The sequence below is a fragment of the Paramisgurnus dabryanus genome, chromosome 12, assembly GCF_030506205.2.
Source record: "Paramisgurnus dabryanus chromosome 12, PD_genome_1.1, whole genome shotgun sequence".
NCBI lineage: Eukaryota > Metazoa > Chordata > Actinopteri > Cypriniformes > Cobitidae > Paramisgurnus > Paramisgurnus dabryanus.
In genome coordinates, this window is record NC_133348.1 from 4929270 (window position 1) to 4956372 (window position 27103).

A 27103-nucleotide genomic window follows, 5' to 3' on the forward strand; every position below is an offset into this window, starting at 1 on the left:
CGCAAAGCACCCTTTTTAGCATCTTTATTTTTAATATATGAGATTGTATGTATATGTATGAAAACATACGTAGGCAAAAAACTCGTTCTTCTCAGAAGTCCTTAAATGTCTCACCAGGAAGACAGAACGCAGTCATATCTAAATTGGCGACTACAATCCTTCTTAAATGAACAATAAAATGGGTCTATTAAGCTTAAACGACTCAAACTATTACAGTAAGTGTTGTTATTAAACCAGCGTACGCAGCGAACCATCTTTAACCCCGAATGCAGAAGTAAGCATCATTTGCGGCTACTTAAGCGCACCGCCGTTGCTCTGTATTTAAAAAACCTGCACAGTGGATCACACGCAGAACTACCAAGAGATGCTTTTGAAAAGGGCATTGCAAAGCAATTACCCCTCTCATTTGTTAGGATTTATCTGAAGTCAGCAAAGTTTAACTGCTGCAGGCAGAGATCTTTGGCTTTGCACTTTTCTCTTCGGGTATAACAAAAATGAAAAGTTCAAATGCCAAAGTCACACATTAGTGCCTTAACACAGCAAAGACTCATTTTTAATCCAGTTCAACCGATGCAGTTAAATGCAAATTCTGATGGCAGGAGAGCGGTATAAAAATAATGCTGTAAAGTTGAGATCAGCAATAATACAACTAGTGTTCACATAATTACATACAAATATCTGACCAGCAAAGGTCACCTGACATTTAGTTTTAATTGCTCTTATTGATTTTCTTATTTAGACTGTTTGGAGGTGGCTGCTAAATGCAAAATATAGCAAATATCTTACAACGCACAAGGTAAAAGCTGCTCTACTTAAAACACTTAATTCAGTTGGTAACTGTTTTAAAGTTCAAGGTCTGTAAACTCTGACCTGTGAATTTGTATCACATGAGGATGGGTGACCAATAAGATTGACATGTCGCACATGAACTTTTTTAGGAAATCTAAGATGTAAGAATCAAATTGGAAAGTAATAGTGGTTTTGGGTAGCTGGGATACAGCTAACGTTAATCTCGCCAGTTGGATTTAGAGTTAGGTTTAGGGATAGGATTAGGATGAAAACAGCGGTTGGGGCTAGATCGAATACAGCTATGGCCTAAATCTGTGAAATGTTCAGTTTATGGTTAGGTTTGGGGGTAGGATTAGTATAAAAACAGCACCAGCGACAAAAAAGGTACAGTTTTAAACCTTTTTTTCTGACGGTGTGATATATCCCTTCAAGCCACAACCACTAACAGTAGCGGTGTCATACAATCTTGTCTTGTTCAACACTCTAAAAACAAACGGTGCTATATAGCACCAAAAGTGGTTCTTTGCTCGTAATCATAGAAGAACCGTTTTTAGTGCCATATAGCACCGGTGAAGCACCAGTGAAGCACCTGTGTAGAACCATATAGTGCTTTGTAGAACCATATGTGGTGCTATAGTGGTGCTATATGGCCCCTATATGGTTCTACACAGGTGCTTCACCGGTGCTGTATATGGCACTAAAAATGGTTCTTTTATGGTTACGATCCAAAGCAACAGTTTTGGTGCTATATAGCACCGTTTGTTTTTTTAGAGTGAACACTGCTTAGAAAGATTATAAAAAGACATTTAAATAAAAGAAGCTGCCTGGATGACAGTGTCACTGCATACTTGAATAGATGGTATATTTTAAATACTTTTAAAAATAGTCTGTAAAGACAACAGCTTGCTGCGTGATGTCTGTGTGATGATCTCATATCGAGTTTCTTAGGGGTCTGTCTGCAGACATATCCGGTGTCTGCGTGATGATGTCATACCGGGTCTCTTAACGGTCTGCATACATGTCCGGTTTCTACTTGATGATGTCATAATGAGTCTCTTAGGAGTCTGCATACACATCCGGTTTCTGTGTGATGATGTCATATCGGGTCTCTTAGGGGTCTGCATACATGTCCGGTTTCTACTTGATGATGTCATAATGAGTCTTTTAGGAGTCTGCATACACATCCAGTTTCTGTGTGATGATGTCATATCCAGTTTCTTAGGGGTCTGCATACATATCCAGTGTCCGTGTTGATGGTTTGATATGGCATAAAATTTGGAAATTGCCTCAAAAATATTTATTAACAAATAAAGTAAAAGAAATCTCTTATAAACTCATTTATAAATGTTACCCCAGTAAATATTTCCTTGTAAATAGATTTAAATGTAACATTGACATGTTTTGTACTTTTTGTGGTAAAGATACAGAAACATTTTTTTCATTTTTTTTGGAGTTGTCCTTATTCAAAACATTTTTGGTTAAATTTGTGCTCTTTTGTTAGACTTCATATTTTTCCCAACTTTAAACTTTGTTTTTAAAATATTTTATTTGTTTTTTTCTCTTATGATATCTCCTTACATAAGGAATATTATTTGATTAATATGTTACTTTTGTTGGCAAAGTTTAATATACATAAATGTAAATATGGAGATTATAAACCATTATTTCGTATTTTTCTATTAGAAGTGAAGCAATATTTTAATACTATTTATAATCTGATAAACAAGAAAGCTGCTAAATGTATTAATGTATGTAAGTATTTCCATGTTTTTATTTAATTCTTTTTTCTCTTTCATCCCCTGGCTAATGTAAAAACAGAGTTGAATATGATTGATAAAAAAAAAAAAATACATATCCAGTGTCTGCATGATGATGTCATATGTCCGGTTTCTACTTGATGATGTCATAATGAGTCTCTTAGGAGTCTGCATACACATCCAGTTTCTGTGTGATGATGTCATGTTGGGTCTCTTAGGGGTCTGCATACATATCTGGTTTCCTAATTCGTGGCCACGATTTAAAAAAAAAGTTTTACCATGTCATCAGAAGGGCTCCGTAGGTTTCTTCTTGATGATGTCATAATGAGTTTCTTAGTGGTATGCATTCACATCAGGTTTCTGTGTGATGATTTCATATCCAGTTTCAGTGTTGTGCCTGAACGAGTTCATTGAATGAAAGTTCATGAGCTCGTTCATATTTTGGGCGAACGTGAACTGAACGTACTGTATTACTGCCTGATGAACTTCTTATGAACTCGTTCATTCTGGTGCTCGTGAACGAACGCTCTCTCAGTTTAATGTCTTTCAATAGGGTGCCAGATTTCTATAGTCTTCCAGGCGAAAACCCGGCTAAAACAAACTGTAAACAGGCCTTAATGTGTAGCGGAAAAACACCCAATCTGGCAACACGCCACCAGTCAGTGTTTCGCGGCTGCATGCGTCATCAAAACAACACGGACTCTGGACTCTGCTGAAATCCCTGCCGCGCCACTCATAGTGTTTAACATTAAATAACATCATATTTGTCCTAAACCGTTAACAATTAACATAGGCTGCTAACGCATATTCTGGATCTTGAAATAGACTCTAAGTTCACGCTATTTAACGTGCACGTGCGGTGTGCAATACCTGCGAGTTGTCCTACACGCGACGCCTCGCAACGCAGCGCTTCTCGCCCCGATTGCGCCACCTTGAAGCACCCGGCAAGCCTTTCAAGGTATGTGCAAGCAAATACAAAAATAAAAGACAGTCAATGCTTATGTAAACTCTGGTTGGATAAGGATTTACAGTTGGATATGAAGAGGAAATCTGACGCATTCAGCTTCAGTGTTAAAACTGTTAAAATAATTGCTGTCTGTGGTTCTATATGGGCTATAATGGCAATAAGTTTTAAAAAATAATATGGGAAAAAAGAACTATACATTAGTTCATTTTTGGAACTGTGAACTAGTTCAAAATTTTGAAATATGAACTATGAACTGAACTAGTTCATTTTCAAATGTGTGAACGGGGAACTGAACTAGTTCATGTAGAAAGTGAACTTTCCCAACACTGTCCAGTTTCTTAGGAGTCTGCATACATAACTGGTTTCTGTGTGATGATGTCATATTCAGTTTCTTAGTGGTCTGCATGTATCCGGTTTCTTCTTGATGATGTCATAATGAGTCTCTTAGGAATCTGCATACATATCCGGTTTCTGTGTGATAATGTCATATCCAGTTTCTGAGGGGTCTGCATACATATCCAGTGTCTGCATGATGATGTCATAATGAGTCTCTTAGTGATCTGCATACATATCCGGTTTCTACTTGATTATGTCATAATGAGTCTCTTAGGAGTATGCATACACATCTGGTTTCTGTGTGATGATGTCATATTGGGTCTCTTAGGGATCTGCATACACATCCGGTTTCTACTTGATGATGTCATAGTGAGTCTCTTAGTGGTCTGCATACATATCTGGTTTCTACTTGATGATGTCATAATGAGTCTCTTAGTGGTCTGCATACATATCTGGTTTCTACTTGATGATGTCATAATGAGTCTCTTAGGAGTATGCATACGTATTTGGTGTCTGCATGATGATGTCATATTGGGTCTCTTAGGGGGCCACATACGTATCTGGTGTCTGTGTGATGATATCATGTTCGGTTTCTTAGGGGTCTGCATACGTATCCTGTGTCTGTATGATGTCATATCCAGTTTCTTAGGGGTCTGCATACATATCTGGTGTCTGTGTGATGTCATATCCAGTTTCTTAGGGGTCTGCATAGAACTTTTGCCTGCTGAAAGTCTAGTGAGACCATGCAGCATTACAGTGTATTACAAAGTATACATTTTTATCAATATCTATGTTTCCTTGGTTTGAACGCATGACCTTTTGCACTATTAACGAAATGTTTCACCAGTTGATCTACAGGAACACTGAGAGGTACCTTAAAGTTCAATAAAGTTCTTTGTGGTGGAAAAAAGTTTTTTTTAGACTTTAAAGGTCAGAAAAACGATTATTTTAAGACCCTTTGTCTGAATGGTTCATTGGGGAGCCAAAATGGCATCGCATTAAGTAACTTTTGTAGCTCTTTTACTTTTAAGAGTGTAAGTGCAAGAAGTGACTTAATCACAAAAAACTTTAGTGGATTACTGTATGTATAAGTATAACAGTTTATTTTACCATGCAGGATGAAACATTGCATTCAGAAATAGAAACAGATTTTTACATTGTATGAGGAAAATGTGATGGATTGCATGTGTAAAACATGACGCTGTGGGGTGTTGTGGATGGTGGCCATGCGGATGATTTCAGCCAAACACCTGTCCTTGGGGAAGATGCTGGCAGTAGTATACAATTTATTCTCACTGGCCATAAGAAAATGCTTCAAAATATGATTTTGTGTTCTGGTAAGCTACAGCCTGAAGCCTCATCCAGATCCACTGTGAAATGAATGAATCTGACTCCTCCAACTGTCTGTCCCAACAGCCTCATCTGACCTTAAACCCCAATACTGCCGCCAGAAGAGCTGAAACACGATAACAATACAACACATCAGACACAGAAGAGCGGTCACACAAACCCAGATTGTACTCACTGTAGCTGAGAAAAAACATTTTCTTCTGTTTGAATAAACAGAAATGGGCTTAGACTTGGATCTTTTGTAGTATTTGAATAATTTAGCATTGATGTGAGCCTATGTGTGCTCTTATTACATGGTCTTAGCGTCAATAAGCTTGATAACTGAGGTTTTGGAGACATATATCCAAAAATCTGTCAAATCATCTTTTAGTACGAACGGCACACAATTTCTCATCAATAGAATATATTTATTCATTTATTTATTTAGAAAGCTTTTTGAGGTCAGGTTTTATCTGATAAGTAGTTTATGGCAATCAGAGACGGTTGTGAAGTAATGAAATCGCCTCTAGCACCTGCAGCTCCTGCTGCTGTCAGATTCTATTTGTTTTCATTTAAACAGCAGCCAAGTCAAAAAAAGACAGAGTTAATAACAGGCTAAATTTGGTTTCTGGGTCGTTTCTGGAGACGGCGGCCATAATTTTGCCTAGTCAGAAAACTGACGGGTCCTAACAGGTATGATATAAAGCCAATTCTGCATGAATAATTGTTTGATTTGCTCTATAAGTGCAACGTGTACGTGAGAGACCTGTTCTGATGAAACATAAATGCAATTTGAATACACATTTCAAATGAGGCAAATAAAGAGCGATCTTGACCATGTATGTGAACTTTAAGGGGCGGTTTCACGTTTTTTTATCCTAGTTCCAAACAAAAATGCATATTTGAGTTGCTTTAATTTTAATGCACCTTGTACTGACATATCTTAACATATATCAGTGCCATGTTTAGTCTCAAGATGCACACCAGTATTGTTTTTTGTAAGGTTTGTTTGTAAAAACTTCCTAAATGTCCTAAAATAACTAAGGCCTGATTAATCTTAACCCTATCATGCTTTAGATTAACAAAGTGAATAAAACATTTATTGGAAATAGATCATTGACAAAAAATGCTTCACTTTAAGTTGCTTTGCGTAAAAATAATTAACAAATCTATAAATGGACCACAAAACCATTCATAAGGATACATATTTTGAAATTGAGATTTATACATTGTATGAAATTGAAAATAAGTTTTCCGTTTACGTATATGGTTTGTTAGCATAAAATAAGATTTGGCCCAGATGCAACTTTTTGAAAATTCGGAATCTAAGAAAATATTGAGAAAATCACCTTTAAACCACCCACAAAAAAAAAGTTTTGATATATTTACGGTAAGAAAATGATAAAAATATCTTCATGGAACATATGTCATGATTATGAAATTTGGCTGAAGGTTAATGCCGATTGATGACGATTAATTGCCTGTTTTAGGGATTTGATGATTATGAAGATTAATTGTCTGCTTTATTGCTTTGACATTTAATTCTCATAATTTTATTGTTTGTTCATGTAATAAATTTCACACTTTGTTGTCATGTTTTAAATGAAATATTTTGCAAGGTTTACCTGGCAGTACATATAAATACACATAAAACATATTTAAAAGTAATTATTGAATTACTATATCTTAAAAAAATCTGAAAATCCTTCATAAAAAAATAAACACAATAAAGTGTCTGAAAAAAAAAAAAAAATGTAATCAAAATAAACTGACTTTACCAGAACAGGGCATAAATAGTAGCCAATCCTACTAGTATTAGTAGTATTAGTATTGGACAACATGTCTGTAGTGGCTGCAAAAAATCAATTCCTTACGGATCCTTAAGAAGATCATTTTTCACTAAATTTGGAATTGGTGTTTTGGAAATGTATGTTTTACCTGGTTCATACTGCTTATCAAAGTTTTTTAGCATTTCTTTAAATGCTGTTTTTCCGCTGTATTAAATGGCTTTGCAATGTATCGCCAGTTACACCATTTGATATGGTCTCATTTATAGACAGTTTCAGCAGTAACAACATAAACAAGCGGCTGTCGCGGTCCGCACGGTAAACTCCGCTAAGAATAAATAACAACAAAGTTCTTTAAACGTAGTTTATTTATATAACAAGCAAAAAACAACACATAGATTACATAGGAAACCAAACATTTGTTATTTTTCGACGAGGCATTTGTTCAAGAGATCAGTTTAGCAACTAGTCAGACCATTAAAAAAACAAAACCGGAAATAAAGTTCGGATCCAGACGTGTATCACGTGTGTCTGATGAAACCGTCTATACAGCTGCTGCAGCTCCCCCTTGTGTTTTTGTGAGAGATATGCTCATAAACGTAGCGTATAAGATGATTTAGGCGCATTAATTCTGCACCCAGGTCCGGTCAAGCGCATAATTTCCAAAATAACCACACTAAAGCTTTTTACTATGACAGTTTTACGCAATTAAGGAAAATATATTTAGCATTTTTGATCAAACATACCTATTAAATGTTTTCCTAAACACTGCCATGATTAATAAAAACAAATGTTCTTTTAACTTGTAAAAAAAACAATAATTTAAAATAATTTACATTTAAAATTAAGCACTATACACATTTAACATGTTGCGAAAATTACAATAGTATCGTCAGGTATTGGCTGTTACTCAGAATTCTGGTATCAGAATTGGATCGGAAATGAAAAAAGTGGTATCGGGATATCCCTAAAAAGGTCCAAACCCAAGAAACACATTTATACAATGTATATCTTGCAATGCACTGTAAGTCACTTTAGATAAAAGCGTCTGTCAAACTTGTAAATGCAAATTTACTTTTTTGCTAATGAAAGCAACAGGAAACAAATTGCAATTGCCGCAGTCCATCTTCAGTAACTCCCATGCTGTGTCTGTGTAGGTCACCCGAACTAATTTTGTGGCAGAAAAGTGGCCACAGTTACATGAATAATTTGAAAATGTTAATTATTTGTTTCATAAAAGATTAGTCCTACTGCCGCCCATGTCAACGCGCTAGCCATTGTGCGGCCTAATTGGAGGCGCAGAGGGGCTCCTCTGTTTACTGTAAAGATTTCCTGACAGAAACAAATGAATGCTGGCCCGGGGTGAAGATGATTAATTTCCTCTCCGACTCGCCGAAAATTAGCCGTTTCTCTTTTCTGTGCAAAACCAGTAAAAAACAAACTAACAAGATGCTGGCCTACTGTCTGCTAATGAGCTGCTAATGGAGAATCTGTGTATATGGTTATCAGAAGCCACCTGGTGAAAAGTCGGAGAAACAATCAATGGAGCAACGCTCAATAAAACTGTCTCATACAGAAAGACAATATGCAAACACCGATCAGATACAGTGAGCATAGCGGTGCTTAATGAATCGAATGCTGTTTAAACTCCAAACTAGCACCAACTAGGGATGCGCTCGGTACCCAAGTACCCGAAAGTGATAAAACATAAAAACGCAATGTGTTGTGGCATTTTCATTCATAACATGAAATTCGTTTCATCAGACACTAATTTGCTTTAACCGCAAGCACAACTCGATGCAACATAGGACAGAGACCTTGCGATCGGGCATATATTAAAGAACTATAACTCAAAAGTAGCTTGTGCCTGTGCATCCGAGCACACAATGATTTACCTGTCAAGAGTACTCGAGTGCACGAAATGACCAGCTCTGGCTTTAACCAGTCTGCACAGCATGGAAATTAATAATTCTTCATGCATTTCCTTTTCCACCTAAAAGGAGATTCGAAATCGATTGCATGTTGAATACTGAGACGGATACAACTGTAGCTTACAAATGCCAAGGTCACAAATACATACCCCGAATGCATTAAGTTGCTTTGGATAAAAGCGTCCACTAAATATTTCAAACAAATTATTTTAAAGAAATAACAATTCACTTGTTTGTCACACATCATTATCCTAGAAAGCAACGTCTAATAGGCTTCCAAATGTCTAGGCTTAAATGAGGCAAAATTTTGTCTGTCTGTGAAAATTTTCTAGACGTCTGACTATGGCACAAAAATAAATGAAATAAAAAACCTTGTAATCACTGTTGACTTTTTCGTACATAATGCAAGATATTGTGTAACCAAATAAAAATGTATTTTTGCTAAAGTAGATTACTGGACTATATAGTTAAAAGATTAGTCAATTTTCTTAAAAAAAAAAAATCCAGATAATTTACTCACCACCATGTCATCCAAAATGTTGATGTCTTTGTTTGTTCAGTCGAGAAGAAATTATGATTTTTGAGGAAAACATTCCAGGATTTTTCTCATTTTAATGGACTTTAATGGACCCAACACTTAACAGTTTTGATGCAGTTTAAAATTGCAGTTTTAAAGAACTCTAAATGATCCCAAACGAGGCATAAGGGTCTTATCTAGCGAAAGATTGTCATTTTTGGCAAGAAAAATAAAAAAATGCACTTTTAAACCACAACTTCTTGTCTTCCTCCGTTCCTGTGACATGCTAGTGTGACCTGACACAATAAGAGGTCATCGCATCAAGAGGTCACGGCTGACGTATGCAAAACTATGCCCCAGTGTTTACAAGTGTGGAGAAAGAGGACCGTCCCGACGTTGTTGTATGTCGAATGATACTAATTAATGCCTTTGTGTCAATTTATTTTTTTAAATGGTCTGAAATGTGCGTTTCAAATATGTAACTCGTGACCTTTCGACATCATTACGCAATTACGTGAGGTTGCGCTGGCGCGTCACACGAACGGAGGAAGACGAGAAGTTGTGGTTTAAAAGTGCATATTTTTATTTTTCTTGCCAAAAATGTCAATCGGTTTGCTAGATAAGACCCTTATGTCTCGTTTGGGAGCGTTTAGAGTCCTTTGAAACTGCAATTATAAACTGCATTAAAAACTGTTAAGTGTTGGGGTCCATTAAAGTCCATTAAAATGAGAAAAATCCTGGAATGTTTTCCTCAAAAAACATAATTTCTTCTCGACTGAACAAAGAAAGACATCAACATTTTGGATGACATGGGGGTGAGTAAATTATATGGATTTTTTTAAAGAAAATGGGCTAATCCTTTAAAAAGTAACTAAACCCCTGGTCAGAGCCTGACTCCACCCATTGGCATTATTTGAAAAATGCAAGAAAAGTGGGCAGACCCCAACGAAGATAGAGGGGACAGACTGAGCTCGTACCAAGTGTGTGGTGAGCTTGAACCTGCGTACGTAAGATCGTACCGCTTAACATCACGCAGTATCGCAACATTCAACAGGAAAATTCAACTGCAGTAGCCACCGTTCAACCTGAAGAGGGCAGCACTCAGACGTTTTTACACCATATATTGTAGCATTGTAACACTTTATTCCAAAAAAGTTACTCAAATCAACGAAACGCACTAATAAAGCACCATTCTTAAAGATCATTAACTGAAAAAAGTTGGTTTAGGGGTTGTGCACACCAAAACTTTTAAACGCGGCTGAAAACGCCTGTAGGACACCGAATGCCAGCTGTTTTTTTTTAGCTGAGCACCAGCTTTCTTCAGCCGAGCGCTTTGGTAGCTGTGATACTTGAGTTGTGAACCGGTTGGTTGCTGTGATACTTGTCCCGCCCCTCCTTCAGTGTGATTGGACAGCCGTGTGAGAACTGACATTGACGAGCGGAGCTTTTCACCCAAAGTTGAATCTCTTTCAACTCTCGACGCTCAGCGCAGAGCACGGAAAAACGCATAGGGCCGGTTTTTAGCGTGGAAAAAAACGCTAGCTGCTGGCTTATTTGAAAAACGGCGAGTTTCCATTGGAAACAATTGAAAACATGCGCCGGCCGCGGGTTTTAAAGCTTTGGTGTGCACGCCACCCTTACGGCGCATTCACACGGGGCGTAAGCGTTAACTCTTAACGGAAGGTTTGTCTGAAGCGTGGCCAACAGCCAATCACAGTGGCCGCTACACATGCTCCGTTCCTTCAAAAACGTAATTGGCTGGCTCTGCCTAGGTTATTTGCATAAGGCGATATGATTGGCCGACGCACGCGTTGCCGCTTGAAAAGTTGAGAAATGATCATCTTCTGCCGCAAGCAATGGCACTGACGCAGCGCCGACGGATCCACAATTCAGTTCGGCAACGCATGATGTCACCCATTAAAAGTGAATGGGAAGCGTTAACGCTTACGCCCCATGTGAATGTGCCGTTAGGGTTTAGTTACTCTTTAACATTGATTGTGAAATTATAGCTATTGCTTGCTGGGATTGTAATATTATGAAAGAATAAAATGTATCTAGCTAGTTGTACTTTCATATAACTAATACAGATTAGATTTAATATAAGATTTAATCACTTATTCCACACACACCAACACACATGCACATTTTACAAAAAAGGGCATTTGATTCCCACACTGTAGGGTTTACCAGGAGCACACACACAAGCATAAATGTTTAAACAAAACTATGAATGGTACATAAACACACCCATCTAATACATAATTATCTTGGCTTTCTAATCTAATCAATCTTAAATGAAAGCAATTTCTCTCTTGGAACTCAAGGAAACATGCTGACAAAATGCAGGACCATGAGCAGAATAGATGATGAGCACAAAAGAGAGACGCAGGAAGCGCCATCGTGCATTTATCATTTTGATAGAGTGCGTTAATTCTCCTCTAAGAGCCCACACAGCAGTAGAAATCATCCACATCTTTAAAAAAGCTTCACAAAGAGAAGAAACATGACCCACATGAAAGTCATGTAGATATCGAAGAATTAACCTGGAGATGTGTGTGCCGTTTTCATTTGCTCCATATTTGTAATTATTTACATTTGTAATTTATTATGTTCATGTAGCTAAACTGGTGAGCAGTGCAGGTCATGGGTTCAATACCAGGGTACACACATACAAACGTATAGTTTGAATGCATTTGAAGTCGCTTTGGTTTAAAATGTAAATGTAATTACATATTTTAGTGGATATCTGTATGATTGCCATTTCTCTGCATTATGTTGAAAGAATAAGCCACTGTGCATTACTGTGATTTTACCAATAAACAAAACACATATATTTACTTTAAGTCTGTAATTCACTTTTATCACATTGACACAGGTGCACCATCAGAAAGAATGGTCAAAAAATTGTCCCAAGGTGTCACTGGCAATGCCCTTATAAAAAGTACTAATATGCAGGGTCGGATTATTCATAGACGAGATTGGACGAGTACCCTGGGGCACCAGGCAATAGTGGGCACCAATGGTTTCAGACTGTGATCAAATGGATTTTTTTTTTTTTTGAGACAGCGTGTGCGGGCATGTGCGGGGCACCCATGACAAAAAAAATGAAATGTGCGACCGGGTTTTTACTGCTCATCTGCATGGCACGTTAATCGTTGTATTGTATGTTACAATGCGCTCAGTTAATATACCGATCCAGAGAGCTGGATTATTTTTGACCCACAATGGGTAAATATTGGACAGACATCAAATATGGTCACCCTAGGGCACTAATTTTGTTAATCCGGGCCTGCTAATATGTACCATTTAGGTACAAATATGTATACATTTGGAACCAAAATATGTACCTCTGAGGTGCTAAAATTAACTATTTAGGTGTACTTTTTGAAAGGGAACTTGTTCCAGTGACATCTAGGAACCATTTTTGACGATTTTTCCTGGCACAAGGAGTAAAAATTTTATATTAAAGCGATGAAAAACAATACTTTATAGTGCATCAGTTATCATAGCAGTTGAGTTGAAGTACTCCCAAAAGTGCTATTCCGCCATACAATATAGTTCCTATTTTAAATCCGCTTAGAAAAGCGTTACGTTTTATTTTGTGCCACCAAACTTGCTTGTATAACTACTCGTCTTAAATAGGAAAAAGGTTGATGTGTTTGGTCACTTCTAACTTTATCTCTGAGTGGTACCATTGAATGAATGGGGCTAAGCTAAATGCTATAGAAGTGTCTCAGCGCGCTCCAGCGCTTACGTGCACGCACAAAGATGATAGAGCAGTGTTTCCCACAGGATTTTGAGGAGACTGTGGTGGTGATGACGTCACCCGCTTATTAGCATATATGTGACGTCATCATGTTGTGTTTGAGTTTGATCTAGTGTTGGCACCTGAAATATGTTTCACTTCTACTCTTTGATCTGTATCTGTATTTGATCTGTATTATATATTAAATTATATTTTAAGCCAAATTAAGCTGTTTTAAATGGTGAAATAAAAATGTAAATGGGAATCATGGAAATTCTATTTGTGGGGGCCAGTGTTGATTCTGTGGTGGGCCACCACAAATAAATCAATGTATGGGAAACACTGTAGAGGGATGTATGAACTCATCTTAGTTAAGGTAATAACATTGTTTAATATGGAAAATGGATAGACTATTCCTTTAACTTACAGGCTGTGAGTCCGAAGCGGGATAAATTATGATAATCACGGTCTTGTCTACATCACCAATCCCAGGAAGTAAACTCCTGCCTACAATCTGTTTGTTTGTTATAGGCCAAGAAAAGAGATTTACGTTCTAGAAGATAACTCCCGTCATCGTTTACTTTGGGGTTTGTACCTTTTGCATATTGTTAACATGTACTAATACACACCAAAGGAAATTTAAAAACGTGAATCGGGCAATAGGTGCCTTAAAAAACCCAACCTGATCTCACAAAAAAAATGTATAACAATGTAAGTTGTACAGAAACGTACGATTACCCGGATAAATCACAAATGAAACCCGCAACCCTAACCCCAGCATGACAGGGGTGAAAGCAGATCTTACTAAAATGACAAATGAGATCATTATATGAATTCATTACTGTATCTCATAAAAAGTTATGCATGAGATGTTTTAAAGTTATTAAAGTTATATATTTAGTTTTCGAGTTCATTAAACTGTAAGCTAAACTAAAAATCACATTACTGACAAAATCAGTTTTTGTCATATCTGTGTGCGCATGTCAGCTGTTTCACAGCACTGAATGTGAATTACAGCAGCAATACATTTTTTTGGCTCTCTGCAGAGACAAACAACCTGCGCCAGGTCATCTGATAAAGCAGTTGGGATGGAAAGGTTAAAGATCGATTCCATCAAAAGCACAGCCAGCAGAAAAACAGCATTGGGTCAAATGTGATGTGCAAGGTAATAAAATCTCTTCTATGAACACGTCACTATAATCCAGTAACATCATAAACCAATGTTTGTTCTGGTCTTGGTCCTTGAGAGGATATAAAAATATCTACTGTAGCAAACTTACTCCCTGCCCACGTATATGCCTTGCCAGCAGTTATGTTAAATATATTATGGTGCAAAAATCGATATGTGATCCATCTACGAGTTAAGTGCTGGTGTCTATAATACGTCTCAATCCGAGGCTGCCCATGTCAGTGATTGTAAATAACTTTGGACTTGATCCACTATAGTCCATCATTTAACAGAAACCAAAGCCAAGACTTAAATTTAACCAAGAACCTTCACTTCACAATGTTGAGTTTCATTGTCTCAGACAATAATGATAAAGCCTTAAATTGTGTTAACATTGATATACTTTAGGGGTGAGCATACTTGTCATACCGTTTTTCCTGGGATTCTCCTGTATTTTATCATTCTATCCCACATCCCGTTTAAATAATTTCCTGTACTTCTTCTGTATTTTAATCTTTCTATAAAAATCCCACTGGCCGTATTTGATGTTCGCTACATTCACCTCTGGGAAAGCAGGCGGCAGTATATCTGTAACACTTCACTTAAACAACACCTGCCAAAAAACAAAAAGTATATTGGTCGAAGGCCCTGTCTCGTGGTCTTAGTCTACAAGTCAGTTTTTATGCTCCGAAGTGTGCTCATTAGCGCCACCTTTGCACAATTGATGCGAAGAATTAATAAAGCTTCCTGATGGAGGGCGGAGGATGACGAGCTGCACACAAAGCTATAACAGCCACACGCATTTAGCGTGCTTATCCGTCTTTTCTTTATATTTTTGTGTGTTAACCCTAACTCAGGGTTAATTGTAACACAGCTGTTTTACACAGGGGCAAGCAATTTGTCAAAACACAATTGCCTGTGAATTTGTGAAGTTTTGATGTGTTTTTTTTAAAGGTGCAATGTGGGACTTTTAGCAGCATCTAGTGGTGCGATCGTGAATTGCAACGGTCCACAGGAGAGGTCGTCTTGGGTCCAATGAAATATACCTGACCCGAAATGACCCGAATCACTTTATACCCGAACCCGACGTGCATAAATAATTTGCATAAAAAAAAAGACCCGACCCGAGACAAACCCAAGAAAATTAGACACTAGTGGCAATTTTTTTTACCTGACTGGACCCGAATGTAAACGGCACCGACGTGTATGCAGTCTGCAGCCCCGCACGTAGAAGTCCGACAGAAAGAAAATCCAGTGGCCTCGCAACCAATTTGGCAAGCTGCTCCATTTGTTTTACTTGTTTTACCAAGGTAACCGCTAAAATGTACATTTAAAATGGACTGACATGTCTGTTTTAACACAAATTAACCTTCCGCCAGCCACACAATGTCACAAGGACATTGATGCACACACGTGAGAGAGTTCGGGTCTTCTCGGGTCCGTTCGGCAAAACCACATTCATTTTAAATTACCTGTGACCCGATGCCGCTATTATTGTACCCTCGGGTTTTCGGATCTAAGTGGACCGGTGAAGACCTCTAGTCCACAGTTTACTCCTTGCGAAAACGCATAGAGAAGCTACGTTAGCAGCCACAGGACAAACGTGTTATTGTCTTAGACAACATAGTGACAAAACGCGCTCTATAGAGATCAGTTTGTCTGTTTGGGGCACGATGGTGCGAAATGGTGACTTCTACACTGTAAAATATTATGCAGCATTTTTGTCAAATCAACATATATTGCAAATTTAACTTAGATAATGTATGTCAAAATACGTTATGTCATTTATTAACAGGTTAAAACTTAAAATAGTATGTTGAATTGGCTTGCAAACCAAGTAAGAGGACCTGCGGTGTATAAAAACTGTGCATTCTAAGGTAATAAAAACAAAACCATTTTGTAAGGTCTTTATAAGTTATGTATATAATATTGCATTTCTGTCAGTAGATCCTTCTAAAAGTTACATATTGCACCTGTAAGGAGGATTTCCTGCAGCACTTTCCAGTTCGGGTGGCCCGCCTAAGCTGGGAAATCCTACTGCCTTAATTAACTAGGTCGTCCAAAAAAAAAATTCCTGCACAAAAGTCCATCAAGTGCATCATGGAGAAAGACGTGGTCCGGACCGTCACTATTTGCAGGATAACCAGCCAGTTGATAAAACATCTCGGAAAATAGTGCAGACACGGTTCACACCGCGAGCGTGCAAGAGTGCCACACGGCCGAAATGGTCCGTCATGTCTTGAGGATAGCCAGATGATAAAACACGTGTCTGTGAGAACTGTAAGTCCCTTTGATTGTCACGCCCCCGGCCCCACCCACCTGTCCAACCCTACCACTTTAACTAACAAATTTTCTGTGGGAAACCCTGTGTAAGATATTGGACAAAGAGTGTTTTGCAGACATGAATGTCAAATTTCTTCATATCTTTTATACGATTTCTGAGTTGTGTGTGTAAGTCACCATATCCAACCGAGATATCTCGTCAATTAAGAGAAAACGCTTCCCCGCCAATGACGAGATTTTCCGTCTTTCCGCAATACCGCTATTATCCACCAGGTGGCGCCCTTCCGCAACTTTTTAAAACCGGAAGTATTGCGCTATGGCAAGCTGCTGCATGTCCGTGTCTGTTTTAAAGATCGCTCTGAATGGGATCTCTATGAAAAGGCCGTCACAAAAATGGAATTATCTCTGCTTTTTGCTCAAAATATGGTGTTTTTGCAGAAACCTACCCATATTCAAAAGCTGATTGCAAAAGAACCACTAAAGGTAGGATGAAACGGTTTTTCTATTTAAAGAAGAAAATTTTCTGGAAGGCATTAAACTTTGGTGAAAATCATGAAAAACGCTGGCGCTGGCTGGCAACTTTTTTTTTAAAATGCTGGCGGTGAAAGAGTTAACTTAATCACTGTAATCTAAAACAGCACCATTTTGAAACATACCAATAACTCCTTATAACTCATTTTTTACACAACGGGTTTGTTGTAACACAGTTTTACAACTAAGCCTCAAGCAAGTAATGGTATTAAATTAAAAACAATTATCAAAATGACAATACAATATCAAGGGAAATAATGGACAATTATGATGTTTTTGTTAATTGTGTGGCCATTTCAAAAATATATTAATATGCATTGATGCATAATAGAAGGATAGTTAGATGAAGGATCATGCATTGATGGATGCCAGATATATAAACAATATCCACTTCTTAATATTTTACTATTAAATTATTTGTGTTTAAATAAAAACACTTCACAGCATCACACATTGCATAAGCCAAATTTTACTCAGTTTGGCACTCAGTGAGTATTAATTTTGAACCATGCCTTATATTTACTTAAAATCATCATACTGTATTTACTAACTCATGCACAATTGGAAAAGCAACAATCTAACATGCTTTTCATAGCTCAGGACATATCCTGTGAAGAAACAGACACACAGGCAGTGAAGACGTACAATAACTGGCAATGAGACTGTTGCACACGAGCCGCATGAATGCTGAATGAAAAACAATACGGTCTGCTTTGTGCCAGTGGGCACTTGGGACTGGAACAGCCTGCCAGTATGGCCGCTTTACAACAAAACCTCCTGAAAAGAGGCCACACACCTCATCAAAGTGGTAACAAAGACATTATTAGCAGTATTCCGATGTATGTCCAACAAGTTCCCAAGAAAGAATTTGTAAATAAAAAAGTATGAATCAAATTTGTTGATATTTGTGAGCAAACTAAAAAATATAATAAGGTCATCATATCCATCTTGCAATTGATAGCATTTCATAGATCTGATACTGTTTGATATGGCAAATGAAAATGTCATTATTTGTGAATAATTTCACGCTGAATAAATGTGCCTGGGTTTCATAATTTCAAAACTCAACAGAATATTAATAACTTGGTATTGATTTGTCTCTGAAGCAAGATGATAAAATTTTAATTTTTTTGTCATATTCTATGGTTTTCCCCTGAAGCTATAAATGGTCTTTAGAAAGCATATCTAGAGTACTTGGTAAAACTTGACAAAACATTGCAGCACAAAATCATTTCAATCCATTTAAATCTGTGAGGATCAAAACCATTTAAAAAAATAATTATTATTTGGTAAAAAAAGCGGGAGAGTTCCACCTGGCTGTGTTTTTCGAGAAAACATCTTTTCTTTAAATGCATGTGAATTTTATAATTTATTCCAGTAATTTACAGCTCAGTCATTAATGGCTAAATGGGATAGGGAAATAAGAAAATCAAATACTCATTTTACAAAACAACCACACATTTACCAGGAATGATGGATCATTTTCATTCGTCTGTGATTTTCTGGCCTTAGAGAAAGATCTGAACAGCAGAAAACTGCACCCGACTGAACCTCTGAAAAACCCTGTAATGATTGCAAACATTTTAATGTTTGTCATATTTCAGACTGCCAGTGTAATTTCATCTGTAAGTTTTCCTGAGATAAGAGCATGTTCCTGTTAAAATAAACTCATGATTAAGCTGAAAGGATACTGTTGACTATCAATTATGACAAACCTATCAATCAAGCGTTTCCAAACTAAAGAGAAACTAAATTAAATAGAGTCCTCCTGTCTTATATGATAAATCAGACATCTAGACTGGAATCAAAGCTGCCTGTCATCTCAAAATGTTTACTTGCCATTAGCTGCGTTTCCATTACCCTTCAAATAGTGCAAATTGACATTGCGAATGGAAAATACGTCAATGGAAACTAGTCAATTTCCCAAAATCTCCCATATATTGCAAAAACGTTTTTACGCTTACATGAGGTGGTTTTTCAGGCAATTCAAAAGAGGCGTACTTTGCAAAAATGCAATGGAAACAGTTTATTTGCATTTTCAGGTTTTAAAAAAATCATTATTTGAAGATTACTCAGTATGTGTACTTAAACCTCCAAACACCTCAATACGTGTCTGCTCCCAAATTTAACAGACTTTCCTGGTCAATAATGTTTGGATAACACTCCTCTCATATCTCATTTGATTTAAAGGGGACATTTGACAAAACTTTTTTAAGATGTAAAAAAAATCTTTGGTGTCCTCAGGGTATGTATGTGAAGTTCTAGCTCAAAATATCATATAGGTAATTTATTATAAAATTAAAAGTTAAAATTGCCACTTTGTAGGTGTGAGCAAAAATGGTTTTGGGTGTGTCCTTTGAATGCGAATGAGCTGATCTCTGCACTAAATGGCAGCGCTGTGGTTGGATAGTGCAGATTAAGGGACGTTATTATCCCCTTCTGACATCACAAGGGGAGCCAGATTTCAATTACCAATTTTTTCACATGTTTGCAGAGAATGGTTTTACCAAAACTAAGTTACTGGGTTGATCTTATTCACATTTTCTAGGTTAATAGAAGCACTGGGGACGCAATTATAGGATTTAAACATGGAAAAGTCAGCTTTTCATGAAACACCTATATGTTGCCACTCCTAAGTATAAGGGGCTTTCCTTGGCATTAATGTTTGGATGATACACGTCAATAATGCCTATATTGTGGTGGATGTGATATTAGTAAACCTACCAACTTTAGTCGACATGATGTTTGAAATGACTCATCACAAGAGCTTTTACTACGTTTCAATCGCATATCATCAGTTAATGGAAATGCCGTCATTTCGCAATAGTTTTTTGTCGACATTTAGAAAATTACGCAAAATTTTGCGCAAATCTGTTTTGGAAATGCAGCTATTGATTATTAAAGCCACAATATGTGAGATTTTCAAAGCTAGAAGTCGCTATTACACAATAACACAATAACTAAGGCAAGGCTTAACTCATTCCCCGCCAGCAATTTTTTGAAAGTTGTTCGTCCGCATGAAATAATTGAAAAAGCTGAAATAATTGCATTTTTGTGAAGTATTTTTGTTTGAGATCAGATTCAGAATGATTAGCAAAACATACACAGAGTTTAAAATTTTTAAATCTTTTTTTGGGCTTCAGTTTTTTAATAAATTGGGTGTATAATCGCGGTATTACAGATGAACATAAAACCTCACCAGGTACACTTTTTTTAATTTAAATGTTTTCTCTTAATTAGCGAGATAACTCGTCAATGGCAGGGAAAGAGTTAATGACATTAGGAGAGTGGAACGATGGGAGTTGTTGTTTTCACCATCCAGAGACATAGGGAATTCGCTAATCATGTTCATGGATGCGGAAATGAATTAATGTTTTTACTTGTACGTTTGATCACATTAATTTATTCCATGTAATATATTAGTGTCACGGCTAGTCCGTGTCATGTTTTGTGTATTGCACTGATCCGTCTCACCTGGACACTCATTGACTCATTACGTCAATACACTACACCTGTCTTATGTTTAATTGTCTTTGTATTTATATGCCTTGTTTCTGTCACACCGGTTGCCGGATTATTGTCATTGCTACCCCGTCTGTTCCCTGTATTGGATGTTCCTGTGTTCACTGTGTTATCCCTCGTGTTTGATCATTAAATGTTATTTATTTTGGAACCTTGCGTTTGCGTCCTGTCCTTACTACCCAGTCGTAACAGAATAATCCGGCCGAACTGGACGCAGCAGGTTCACGGAGGGCGGCTCCCCCAGGAGTTTCGTTGAGGGGGAGAAGTGACATCGGGGTTCATTCCCCATCAGTCCCGATGTCTCTTGGGGACCACTGTGAGCGATCGCTCGCTCCTGCGGGAGGAGGATCGGCCCAGGCGGTCCCCCAACGGTTGAGTTGTCGTCGACGGTCCCTCGGAGGACCACCATCCTGCTCGCAGGGGGATCCGGAACGGACCACGCCCGATCATTTCCCCGGGGTGGCTACCGAGCGAGGGTCTCCGTTTCAGCGAGGGGATGGGAGATGATTTCCGGGGGCATCCGATCGTCGACGATTCCCAGGAGGGGGGTAATTCGTCTGCCTCGGTTCTCGGAGCGATCGCTCCGGTTCTCCTGGCGCAGTCCGGCCAAGCGTCCTGTTGGTCTCATCCCGGCGGCTGCCGGCTTCGCCAGGGTCCCCAAGCCCTTCACCCCTCCCTTGGCCTCTCGCTACCAGACTTTGTTTTTGTTTTGTGTTTATGTGAGTGTCTGGTAGCCACTCGTAAAGGGAGGGGTTATGTCATGGCTAGTCCATGTCATGTTTTGTGTATTGCACTGATCCGTCTCACCTGGACACCCATTGACTCATTACGCCAATACACTACACCTGTCTTATGTTTAATTGTCTTTGTATTTATATGCCTTGTTTCTGTCACACCGGTTGCCGGATTATTGTCATTGCTACCCCGTCTGTTCCCTGTATTGGATGTTCCTGTGTTCACTGTGTTATCCCTCGTGTTTGATCATTAAATGTTATTTATTTTGGAACCTTGCGTTTGCGTCCTGTCTCTCCAACCCAGTCGTGACAATTAGCTACAAATGGAAACTAATGGAAATTAAGTCACCAAAAGGGCGACAATTACAAGGGAGACAAGGGACGAGCCATTATTTAAAACAGGAATTTCTATGGATTTACAATGCATTTTGCAGATGCCTTTTTCTAAATGAATTAAGTGCATTTAATCTATGCATTTTATCAGTATGTGTGTTTCCTGAGGATTGAACCCATGACCTTTGTGTTGCTAATGCAATGCTCTACTAGTGAGTTACAGGAACACTGTAATGTAATATGTATTTAACAGTTTAGGAAATGACAATGACACTTCCTCTTATTCATTTTTTTTTTTACTTAATATCATTTGGAACATGGCCAATTTAATGCAAATATGTAATGCAAGTAAAGTCATGATTGAATGGAATTCTGATATGTGCATCAGAGCCTTACACAATAAATATTTATAAAGACAGATTTTTTGATGTTGTGCATTAGAGTGGACTTAATACATGAATGAAGTGGAATTCATGTATGCCAGCAAATGACTGTGCATCTGAACATGAGATTAATCTAATTGCATACAAGGGGTCAGATAAAGCCTCTTAAGTAACTTAAGCCTTAAGAGCTCTACAGACTGAACCCTGAGAGGCTGTTAAATGGGGAGGTTTGTGTCTATAATTTTTATTGGTTGTGAGCATTATATTACAATGCAGGATGTGAACGCACGGTCTGGCATGAGGAAAAAGCCTTTTGTGTTTTTTAAAGGGACATTCCACTTATTTTGAAAATATGCTTATTTTCCAGCTCCCTACACTGTAAAAAAATTTCGTAGAAATTACAATGTTATTGCAGCTGGGTTGCCGGTAATTTATCGTAGATTTAAATTTATGTTATTTACTGGCAAGAGTTTGTTCAAAGTTAAATACATTTTAAATATTAACAAGTCTTTATCTTTACAGAATAAAACTATACAATAACAGCCTCATGCAAAGCATTCTGGGAACCAAAAATCATCATCAACCTTTTTCTGTATTTTTCTTCAGATTTTGTTTCCCAGAATGTTTAGCTTGATGCTGTTTTTCTTTAGTTTTACTCTGTAAAGACAAAGACTTGTAAATGTTTAATGTTCATTTAACTTTGAACAAAATGTTAAAAAACATAAATTAAAATCTACGGTAAATTACCGGCAACCCAGCTGCAATTTCTACGGAATTTTTTTACAGTGTAGAGTTAAACATAAAGGGCTCTATCTTACACCCGGCGCAATGCAGAGCAATGCGCGACGCAAGTGTCTTTTGCTAGTTTCTACCCTGCGCAATGATCATTTTCACGTTTAGCGCCACGTTGTTTAAATATCAAATGCATTTGCGCCCCCTTTTGCGCCCATGGGCGTTCTGGTCTGAAAATGAGGTGTCTTCAGGCGCATTGTTGGCGCGTTGCTATTTTGAGGCAACTGAAATTAGACTATATTATATATAACAAACATAAATGCGCAGCAGCACAAAAACGCTTTTAAATATAAAAGATTAAAGGATTGAATGTAAAAGATTATTATTGAGTCTCTTGGACATAAATGAGGAGTAATTATGAGACGTTAGAAGGCGTAAAGAGCTGCTTCACCTGCAGCCTGGTATAATAAATGCTTTGCTTTAAACAAATGCATCTGTTTTTAAATGTTTTTTTAAAAATGCTACCTCGCGGATTTATTGTATATGATGACTCTGTACCTGTGGATATGGTGGGATGAGAAATATTTTTAAGGAATGCTTAAAAAAATTGACGCTGTCCAAGTGCTGAAACGTGCGGAGAGCCGTTTGTAAATTTTTTATCTCCTGTTTGTTACAAATAAAGTATTTTTAGAGTACAAACCTTTTTTTTTTTACATACTTGTAAATTATTTTTGATGATATTGGATACCCATACATTTAAAACAATTAAAAGCCTGCTCTTTTTACTTCCATGACTAAAAGAAAACGGGTTTTACAAGTGAAAAACAACACAATTATTTAATATTAATCTTAAACTGGGGATCTTCTTCCTCCGCTTAGTTTTTCAGTTTACAAAGTCTGTCATCTAAATAGGGATTAGCGCCAGCGCAACTGGCTTTTATAAGGGGATGAGAGCTGAGACTCTCATTGGTTTATTGCACGTTACGCCCAAAATACTACCAATACTCATTAGGAAAATCTGTACAACCCTTTTCGACCCTGCGCTCGGCGCACAAACCATTTTTCCCGTCGTTAGATTAGCAAAAGTGGCATCGGACACAGCCATTTAGACCGTGCGTCCTGAGCTTTAGACGATGCAAATAGATCGTTAAAATAGGGCCCAAAATTTTTACTGTTTTGGAATCACTTTCAGCATAGCGTAGCACAATCCATTGAATCTGATTGGACCATTAGCATTGCTTAATTAGCATCACTTTGCTGCTGTAACATGGCTGCAGCAGGTGTAGTGATATTACGCACTGCCGAAAATAGTCCCCTTGGTTACTTTCAATAGCAGGGGACTATTTTCAAGCGCTGGGTAATATCATTGCGTCTCCTGCAGCAATGTTACAGCACCAAAGTCCTTGATTATTACGCCAGAATGAGAGTATAGTTCTTAGCCATATCTGCCTAGAAAATCACAACTTTTAATTTTCCGTCGGTCTTAGTACACGATGTTACTACAGAAGAGTCATGTTTTAAATAGGAAAAATATCGAAACTTTTTGGTTATTTTTGAGTGTGATGCTAATGGTCTAATCAGATTCAATGGATTGTGCTAAGCTGTGCTAAAAGTGGTACCACCAGACGCGGAGATCGGCTGAATGGATTCCAAAATGGTAAAAATCAAATGTTTAACTCTAGGGGAGCTGGAAAATTTGCATATTTTCAAAAAAAGTGGAGTGTCCCTTTAATATCCTAATGATTAATGCCATACAAATCGATAATTTTGACCTATTCAATGTATTGTTGGGTATTGTTAAAAATAAACCTGTGCTACTTATGATTGGTTATGTGGGACAGGGTCACATCTATCATTGAATAAAATATAATTTAAACAAAATAAGACACACCAATGTTAAAGATGATTTGTAAAAGAATTTTCATTATTCTCTCAGATAAAACCTAAACAAGCTGTTACAAGGACAGTACCCTTCAAAAAGGTCCTAACATGTACCATTAGGTACAGATATCTAACTGTGAGGTACCGTTGAGATACTAATATGCTGTCTTTAGGTACAAATCTGTACTGTTTTGACAAGGTACCGTACCAGTGACAGCTTCTGTACCATTGTAGTCAGAGTCCGGACAGAGACCTGTAGTATTAGGGCGAGAGACACATTTATAGAGCACAAAATGTTATTATTATAGTTATTAATATAAATCTGTAGGAATTTTACAGTTGATACACAAAGTTGCAATTAGGCATGGGCTGGTATAAGATTCTGGGGGTATGATAATCTTTAGCGAAAATACCACGGTTCACGGTGTTGCAGCATTGCAACACTAAATTTGTTGTTTTCAAATGCCATGTAAAATAAAGCCTTTAAATTATAATATGATTTCAAAAATATATGTAATATTTTGTAATGTATATTAAATGTTAACATCAAATCAATCACATGATTTAAAGATTTAATGAATTTTGTATAAACACAGCTCATACCTTGGAGACGGTATCACAGAACATTTTAGTGGTTTTGAAACCTTGACTGTTTAAAACCTTGGTATACCTTGAACTCAGTAACCGGCCCATGCCTAGTTGCAACACAGATAGGTGCGTTTTTACAGTGGCTTTGTATTTGGCCATTCTGAACATGGTTTTGCAACTTTCCGTATTATAAAGTCAAAATACAGTAAACATGTTTACATGTCGTATTAGTATCTTTTCTGCTTTACATATTCCAACACATTTACTCGCTGGTTAAATGGCTGACTTTAAAATTGAAATACAGCAATGAAATTAAACAGAAATATAACAACAATTTACTTCAAGCTAATGCACTGATGTCCACGAGCTTCACCAGAACTCATCTTTAGTATTATCTGCTGTGGGACCACATTCAGCACCAACTCATATAAGCTGTCAATTCAAATTCACATTACAGAAAATTCTCATTTATAAAGCTTGAAGGGTATTAACCAACTTTTAATCTAATGTCTTTTGCTTCACATACTTTGATTCAACTTTATCTAACATTCATTTTAATCTCTCATCTGGAACATAAAATAATTTGATTTTAAAATGTTGAATTTGTTAGAGCACATTGATGTTCAATCTGTCATTTAATCTGATTGCATTTCAGGTATGTTTAATTAAAAAGTAATCTTTTGAATTAAAAGTGATATTACAGTTTGACAAAATAACAAGGATCTAAGATCTAGACCTTTGTCTTTCCATGTATTTTTAGTATGTGTCTTGCGTTAAGTTTCATATTGTATTACGTATGTCTGCAGAACAACCAATTATTTGGTGAAAGAAAGACTATGCTGCATGTTATATTGAATTCCAGACTCGCTGTCAACCAAATACCAAAGCTGTGTTGTAATGAACTCAAGAAAGAGTTACCTTGAAAGATAACCTTTAAACTACAGCAAAAAATAAAGCAGAAGAGATTTTCTGCACTGTAAGATGCTCAAAAGTACTTTCTGGATGAATCTTAAGAGCTCTGGTAAAGAGTTTATCCAGTCTGTGACTAACAGGATTGTGTGACTTGCATTTCATTATTTACTGCACTCGTTCTAATCCCAAGTTTTACCGATCATACCGAAGGTTGCATCTTTAAGATTATACTGGTCCTCTTAACCAGGTGTGGACATTTCTTGATTTTGCTGGCGGTTCCAGCTGACCTTTGCCGCTCTCACGAATGCAGATTTCGTCCGCATTTAGGCATTGGTTTGATTGGAGGGTCCATCGTTTGCTCTGATTGGTGTTCTGATACAGGCTGTCATTCAAAACCACATTATATTTTTAGCTTTGTAATGCTAAGGTACTATTTCAGATAGCAACCAAGAGTGTGCAGTGAATTGGTGAATAAGGAGATTTGTGTATATAGCAGAACTTAAAGAGGTTTGCTTTGTGCAAGTTATTTATCTTATGCAACGTTCCAGACAACTCAGATTTAGCCAGACAACCAGAAACATTACCTACCTCAACCCGGAAATTATGTTTTGATGATGTCAAATAAATCTTTGGTGTCTCCCGAGTACGTATGTGAAACCTTAGCTCAAAATTAAAATGGGCACTTTGTAAGTGTGCGCAAAAATGTGCCGTTTTGGGTGTGTCCTTTAAAATGCAAATGAGCTGATCTCTGCACTAAATGGCGGTGCTGTGATTAGATAGTGCAGATTAAGGTGCGGTATTATCCCCTTCTGACATCACAAGGGGAGCCAAATTTCAATGGGCTATTTTTATTTTGGTTTACCAAAACTAAGTTACTG

General features: G+C 37.4%; 1 long non-coding RNA gene across 1 annotated transcript in view; it reads left to right on the forward strand.

Annotated features, from left to right (window-relative positions):
- Positions 1–3259: 3259 nt before the first annotated feature.
- LOC135737864 (uncharacterized) overlaps positions 3260–27103 on the forward strand; it is a 132517-nt gene continuing 108673 nt past the window's right edge. Inside the window, exon 1 of the long non-coding RNA XR_010528605.2 lies at positions 3260–3504. This is a non-coding gene — a long non-coding RNA (uncharacterized lncRNA). The remainder of the gene's footprint in view (positions 3505–27103) is intronic.